This window comes from Aegilops tauschii, chromosome 1 (assembly GCF_002575655.3).
Source record: "Aegilops tauschii subsp. strangulata cultivar AL8/78 chromosome 1, Aet v6.0, whole genome shotgun sequence".
NCBI lineage: Eukaryota > Viridiplantae > Streptophyta > Magnoliopsida > Poales > Poaceae > Aegilops > Aegilops tauschii.
Genome location: NC_053035.3, coordinates 492,394,405 through 492,402,742, shown reverse-complemented (window position 1 = coordinate 492,402,742; position 8,338 = coordinate 492,394,405). Strand labels below are relative to the sequence as shown.

Here is an 8,338-nt window from a genome sequence, read left to right as displayed (position 1 = left end):
TGATATGGTCAAGGATTTGAAGGTAGTCTTTGGAAAGGGTCCTGGCGGACAACCTGTTCCGAATGACGCTGACAGACGCGCACCCATGTGGAAGAAGAAATCTATATTTTGGGACCTGCCCTATTGGAAAGACCTAGAGGTCCGCTCCGCAATCAACGTGATGCACGTGACGAAGAATCTTTGCGTGACCAGATAACCCACAAGTATAGGGAATCGCAACAATTTTCGAGGGTAGAGTATTCAACCCAAATTTATTGATTCGACACAAGGGGAGCCAAAGAATATTCTCAAGTATTAGCAGTTGAGTTGTCAATTCAACCACACCTGGATAACTTAGTATCTGCAGCGAAGTATTTAGTAGCAAAGTAATATGGAAGTAACGGTAACGGTAGCAAAAGTAATATTTTTGGGTTTTGTAGTGATTGTAACAGTAGCAACGGAAAAGTAAATAAGCGAAGAACAATATGTGAAAAGCTCGTAGGCATTGGATCGGTGATGGAGAATTATGTCGGATGCGGTTCATCATGTAACAGTCATAACATAGGGTGACACAGAACTAGCTCCAATTCATCAATGTAATGTAGGCATGTATTCCGAATATAGTCATACATGCTTATGGAAAAAGAACTTGCATGACATCTTTTGTCCTACCCTCCCGTGGCAGCGGGGTCCTAGCGGAAACTAAGGGATATTAAGGCCTCCTTTTAATAGAGTACCGGACCAAAGCATTAACACATAGTGAATACATAAACTCCTCAAACTATGGTCATCACCGGGAGTGGTCCCGATTATTGTCACTTCGGGGTTGCCGGATCATAACACATAGTAGGTGACTATAGACTTGCAAGATAGGATCAAGAACTCACATATATTCATGAAAACATAATAGGTTCAGATCTGAAATCATGGCACTCGGGCCCTAGTGACAAGCATTCACTACAAGAAATATGTCAACTTGTGACCCTCGCTATTGGCCGCTGAAAGGTCATAGTTTTTCATTTACGACCTTTTTGTGACAAAAAACAGAAGATCAAAAGCTAGCAGTCGTAAACTGAAATTAGCGACCTTCTCTGTGAGAAGGTCGTAGACGTTTACGACCAAAACAGAAGGTCGTTGAACCCATGACCTTTTGTTTTGGTCACTGGCTGTCTACCCAGGCCACGTCGGATCCGACGTGGCAATCTAACGTGGCAAAATTGCGACCAATTGAAAAGGTCGTTACTTAGAATGAGCCCGGTCCAGTTCGGCGTCTATATGGGCCATGCCCATTAATTATTATTTTTCTAGCAATTTTTGTCAACTACATGGGCCGAGACCAAGAATTTGGCCTTCTTATTTTCTAGGACACGGCCTTCTACAGTTCATTTCTTTTTTGGGCCTCAAACTTTGTATAGTCCATTTCAATTTTGGGCCTCCATAACAAAATTGTTCCAGCGACAGTGAAATAGAGGGAATTCAAACAAGCATGTATCTTAAACAGCCACGGGTGACAATTTTATTTCTTTCAACACAAAAAGATTCCTTAAACAGCCACGTGTACAACAGTAGGTACATTCAAGCACAGGAAGTACTACCAAGGAGCTAAAACACGTACTAACAGCAAACATGTACATTCAAGCATCCATGTAGCTACCAAGTAGCTACCATTTCTACCAGCAGCAGCAACAGCCGCCTGAAAGACAAGGAGGTACTACCACCACCAGCAGGAACCATCCATCACCACCAGCGGCGACATTTCAGAGACGCCCTCCCCTTGCTGTTGCTTGGCGTGCTGCATCACAAGTCCCCCTACACACACAAAATTCAGATGTTCAAAACATATCAACATGTTGAGCAGTTAGGGAATCATGGAGCAAATGTTAGTGTGGTGCAAGGCGACAGATTACAGGATTAAATATTAACAGAAGAAGAATCGTTGAACAAATCGTGCGAAATGGCATGGTGGATTTGGAAAGTAACATTCAAGCAGCAGTTTGAATCGATGAGCAGACTATACAGATTCTAACAAGGCTACAAGGCTACACATTTGAAAACAAGAAACCATAAATTTGAACAACCAAATTGAGAATAGCAGTAGATCGACAATTGCATAGCAACTAAATTCTAAATATCACTGACCAACTGGGTCGAACAATACCCAAATGACGCGGTGCAGCGACACAGAAACATGGAAACCAACACAAAGTCCGCCAAAATTTCATCGCATCACCGAGCAAACACTGAGATCAGGCGGAAGAGACCAACACTGAATAGAGCGGTAACAGAGAGGGGATGGGGGAGCGGGTAACTTACAACATCACAAAAGATACTTCCACTTCTCACCATCGACCTTGCAAACCTGCGATTTAAACACAAATCAGGACACGGGATTTGCAAGAAAAACTATCACATCATGAGTTCGAATAAGTACAAGGAGATATGGGCGGGAGCAAAGGGAACCGAGATGCTTACCATGGAGACCTGCTTGATGTTGGAGTCCTTCTTGAAGCTATCCCTGCAAAAACAGAACCAAAATGGGCCTCGGTCAGGACGCGTCACCACGCCACAGAAACAACGTGAATCAAACCACAACAACAAATCAAATCTGGGGCTCACATGAGGACTAAGAAGGCGCTTGGGCTTGTTGGAGTCTTTCTTGGCCTTGCTCTTCTTCACCACAAGTCTGCATCACCATAGAAACAATAGCAGCAAAGCGAATCAGAACCCAACGCGAAACAACATCAGGAAAATCCAAGCAGAACCACCACCGGAAATGAGTCCATCACCTAAAACCAAGCAGATGAGAACATTGAGTAAGAAAGACTCATGAGAGGTGCTGGTTTACCTAAAACCATTTCCTTGATAACACTCATTTCCGTCTAAGGTGAAATAAACATATGCATGCCAAGGTGAAATAGTACAAAGAAAGCACTCATCAGGTAGCAGTGCATACAAAATCCCTGTTTTACTAGTAGCAAATACTCTGTGTGTTAGCAGTAGTAAAAACTATACAAAATCCTTGTTTTACTAGTAGCAAATACTCTGTGTTAGCAGTAGTAAAAACTCATGTAGTACCAAATTCAAAAAAAATTGTTGTAGCTAACAGAAGTATGGAACAATTGTTAACAACTCGAGTCAGAAAAGGTAGGAGTCTCTTAAGAGAGACACAACTGATACTGATCAAAGATAATAACATAGCACAAAAATAGGTAGGTACATTGACTTCTTTAAAGACAATAAGCAGGACCAACAGATTCACATGTTACATCAGTATGAAGTTACAATGGCAGATGCCAGGTGTGAAATGGATATGGCAAAAAAATTATGCTCAGAACAGAGGATATGCAAATTGGGGGAAGCAGAGTTAGCCATATTCAAAAATGAAAAAATAGTAAATGGTCTACCTACAGTATTATCCTTCCAACATGAAGATGTGAGTACATACTAAGTAGCATCGGCACAAGATAAACAGAAATGAACAATCCAAAAGATGCAGTATGAGTATGTACATTACAAGGAACAGTTTTTTGCATTGACAACAGAAGTTATGCTCACAAATTTGTATTGTAGGTACAGGAAATGTGCAAGAAATCATATAAGCATACACAATTAGACACATGATACTTAGATCACACTGTCAATTCATACTACACGAGCCACTCTTATGAGATAATGGCATGCAGCTGTACGCAGCTACTTGACCATGACAATTTATACTACACGAGTCACTCTTATATAATATAATTGAACAAAACACTGCCATGCATTTACTGGACTATGACCAGGTGCAAGTTGATGAGAATCATCATGCTGAAACTGATACAACCACATCATATCCTTCTAACGTTCCTAGTTCACTCAGAAAACACTTCACCAACAGCACATAATTGCAGTCTGAAAACACAATTCACTCAAAAGGACACAAATCAGTATGCACAAGTGTTGGACCTTCAAATAAGCAGACTTGAATTCACTGGTAAGCATTAGCAGAACTAATATATATTTTTGCATGATCTTAGTGTATCTCTACATCACATAGATTCACCCACTATATCACTACCAATTCTACTACAGAGTAAGAATGGAATGATGCTAGTCTATTGAGGGAAAGGATCTGCTCTCATCAGCAGTGGTGTTGCTCCTAGGCCAAGTGAGAGGAGTCAAATCATTTGCCACAGTCAGAAAGCTGGTAGGAGCATTAGGAGATGATAACACACACACACACACGAGGATATGTTCGCTTCACTCAACTTGATATAATATAGCAGCATCCAAATACAATGGATCTACAATGGAGAAGGATATATATATATATGGACATGGCCAGGGACATGGTTGCTAGCTAGCTAGCTTGTTGTCATGGATTTTGACTGGACATGGCCAAGAAGAAGCAGTCATGCCTAGTAGTCTAAAAAACATAGTTTCATGGACTCTAGTGCTTCTTTGGTCAGTAGAGCTCCATAGGATGCAGCCAGGATTGCAGCTGCAGCCATAGTAGATGGCCTGTAATCCAGCACACTGCCAGCTGCATGAACACAGCACATATCAGTCAGACAAAATGCAAGAAAGATCCATATTCAGTTAAGAAGGTGTGCAGGACGAAGATGAACCTTCGGTTGTGGCAAAGATGTAGCCGATGGACTTGAGGGCCACGCGGGCGGGGTCATACCCGCCGCCGCCACAGCCGTCGTGCCGGTCAAGCCGGGAAGAGAAGCAGGGAGGTAATGGAAGGGCGTAACGGCGGCCATGCGCCAGCCGAGGGTTGACAGCACGAGCAGAACTTGTAGCTGTCGCCGGCGTCGAGTTCCGGCAGTGCCGGCGCGCAGTACTCCATCTTCGCCGCCACGGAGACGCAGGCCACGGAAAGGAGCCGCGCCACCCACGGCATGGCCGTCCTCTGCACGCACACAACCACATCATCCTCCCGTTCCTAAGAAGCAGAGAGGCTAAATTTGTTTTACAGCAGCGGTGCGGTGCTTGATTACCAGGAAGAAGTGGTCGAAGTAGGCAATGGCTAGGAAGATGCCTCCTCCGGCCCCCTCGCGACGACGATGATGCCGCCACCACCGGTCGCCTGCCACTTGGACGAGCCCCGCGGGTCGAGGCCCGCGCGCCCGCCCGCGTCGTCGGGGAGCAGAGCGAGGGGCCCGGCCCCGCAGACGGAGAGGGGCAAGGGCGCGAGCGGGCGGAGGGATCCGAAGGTATCGGCAGGCGCCTTCGCCGCCTTGTCCTCGCCGGGGGACCTCGTGGGGGCAAGAGCTAGGGAGGGGGACGCAGCGGATCCGTTGTCGCCGTCTTCGGAGTCGGCATCGGGGCGGGGGAGCTGGGACGCGGTGGGCGCGCCGGCCGACGGCGGCTGCGAGATGGGGCTCTGCGCGGCGCAGATCACCGGCGCGGCTCCCACGAGGAGCTGCGGCGGGGGACGGGGCGACGGCGGAGGACTGCAGAGCACCGGCGCTTGGTTTGGATCTGGATCGGGGAGAAGGGGAAAGAGAGAGGCGGCGGAGAGGGGGAGAGAGAGGCGGGCGCGGGCTGCTTAGGGTTTGGATTGGGCTGCAGAGAGGTGGACGGTTCAGATCGGCTAGAATGGACGGTTCAGATCGGCTAAGGGGGCTGATCCGTGGGAAGAGCCCTGATTGGTTCAGCAAATTTATGGTTTAAAATAGTTTCTAAGTACTAAAACTATGGGTGTTTTGTGAAGCAGCTATCAAAAATATTTTGCAAAACAGCACAACTAAATTTTTCTCTCAAGTTAGACCACATTTTTTGGATCATCGCCAATTTGCATGCATTTTTATCTTTCTAGCTATTTTAATCATTTTCCGAGTGCCCAAAATGAGGTTTTTTTGTGAATGACCTACCAAATAATTGTTGCAAAAGTGGACCAAAACATTTTTATAAAACAATAGGACATATTTAATTCACAATTGGTCAGATGGTTGGGTGTCAAAAGCTTTGATCCACCTCTCATGAAAAAGACAAATTTCCGCCAATTCAGTTGGAAGCGGGTCAAATTTGAACCGCAGCTGCCTCATAATTTGCTCTTTATTTTTTCCAAAAATCATTTATAGGTACATAAGTATCTATTTAATCAGAGAAACATCAAAAGTTTCCCAAGATTCAACCACTAGCTAGGAGCGGTCATGCCCGCCGTTTTGACCGCATTTTGAAACGGGCATAAAAAATTCAAAAAAAGCAAAAAATTGGAAAACCTTCACATTGTGTCATTATATGTGACCAAGTTTCTAGGAAAAATAATAAACTTGTAATACGGTAATTATTTTGAAAAAGTGTTCTCAGAAACGAGCTATCATGTGTGAAGATTCATGGCTTTCAAGCCAAATGATCAATCTTATGGCCACATTCATGGCATAGTTTGTTCAAATGATCTCATATTGTGCACAATGGTGCATATTGGAATGGCAAACAATATTGCCTAAGGAAGTTTTCATTTTCTTTGGACGAAAAAACATTTTCCATTTTTCGAGTGCCCAAAGGAGGTTTTTTTGTGAAGAACCTACCAAATAATTGTAGCAAAATTGGACCAAATAATTTTTCTAAAATACTAGGCCATATTTAATGCACAATTGACCAAATTGTTGGGTGTAAAAAGTTTTGATCCACCTCTCGTGGAAAAGACAAATTTCTTCCGATTTAGCTGGAAGCGGGTCAAATTTGAATTGTAGCTGCCTTGTAGTTTGCTCTTTATTTTTTCAAAAAATCATTTCTAGGTACATAAGTATCTATTTAATCAGAGCAATACCAAAAAAATTCCAAGATTCAACCACTAGCTAGGAACGGTCATTCCCGCCGTTTTGACCGCATTTTGAAACGGGCATAAAAATTCAAAAAAAATCAAAAAATTGGGAAACCTTCGCATTGTGCCATTATATGTGGACAAGTTCCCAGGAAAAATAACAAACTTGCAATATGACAATTATTTTAAAAAAGCGTTCTCAGAAACGAGCTATCATGTGTGGAGATCAATGGCTTTCAAGCCAAATGATCAATGTTGTGGCCACATTCATGGCATATTTTGTTCAAATGATCTCATTTTGTGCACAAGGGTGCATATTGGAATGGCAAACAATGTTGCCTAAGGAAGTTTTCATTTTCTTTGGACGAAAAAACCATTTTCCATATTTTGAGTGCCCAAAAGGAGGTTTTTTTGTGAAGGACCTCCCAAATAATTGTTGCAAAATTGTACCAAATCATTTTTCTAAAATACTAGGACATATTTAATGCACAATTGACCAAATGGTTGGGTGTAAAAAGTTTTGATCCACCTCTCGTGAAAAAGGCAAATTTTCGCCGATTCAGCTGGAAGCGGGTCAAATTTGAACTGTAGCTGCCTTGTAGTTTGCTATTTATTTTTTCCAAAAATCATTTCTAGGTACATAAGTATCTATTTAATCAGAGAAACACCAAAAAAAATTCCAAGATTCAACCACTAGCTAGGAACGATCATTCCCGCCGTTTTGACCGCATTTTCAAACGGGCATAAAAAATTCAAAAAAATCAAAAAATTGGGAAACCTTCGCATTGTGTCATTATATGTGGACAAGTTCCCAGGAAAAATAACAAACTTGTAATACGGCAATTATTTTAAAAAAGTGTTCTTAGAAACGAGCTATCACGTCTGGAGATCAATGGCTTTCAAGCCAAATGATCAATCTTATGGCCACATTCATGGCATAGTTTGTTCAAATGATCTCATATTATGCACAAGGGTGCATATTGGAATGGCAAACAACGTTGCCTAAGGAAGTTTTCATTTCTTTGGACGAAAAAACCATTTTCCATTTTTCGAGTGCCCAAAAGGAGGTTTTTTTGTGAAGGACCTCCCAAATAATTGTTGCAAAATTGGACCAAATCAATTTTCTAAAATACTAGGACATATTAGTGCACAATTTACAAAATGGTTGGGTGTAAAAAGTTTTGATCCACCTCTCGTGAAAAACAAAATTTCCGCCGATTCAGCTGGAAGCGGGTCAAATTTAAACTGCAGCTGCCTCATAGTTTGCTATTTATTTTTTCCAAAAATCATTTCTAGGTACATAAGTACCTATTTAATCATAAATACATGGTTTGGTGGCGATACGTCGAGGTTTGGGCGGTGGCCAAGGGCCCCAACTCTAGAGCGCGTAAACTCGCATGCCCGCCGCATGGTCACCGCGTGACCGTGGCGTTGCCATGTGTTCTGGGCGGCCTAGGCATGTCTAGTGGGTTGGGCACTCCCCAGGTAGGTGCTAGGAAGAAAATTACAACATAAGATTCTCACGAGGAGACCGATCGATGCTCAAACATGAATTAGCAGCCAAGTGTTTGATTAGCGGTACGGGAAATGTACATGGCTAAT

The 8,338-nt window shown here is 43.1% G+C and overlaps 1 pseudogene; it reads right to left on the bottom strand.

The window, feature by feature from the left end:
- Positions 1-3,735: 3,735 nt before the first annotated feature.
- Positions 3,736-4,867, bottom strand: LOC141022145 (cyclin-D5-2-like; annotated as a pseudogene).
- Between the last annotated feature and the right edge of the window lie 3,471 nt (positions 4,868-8,338).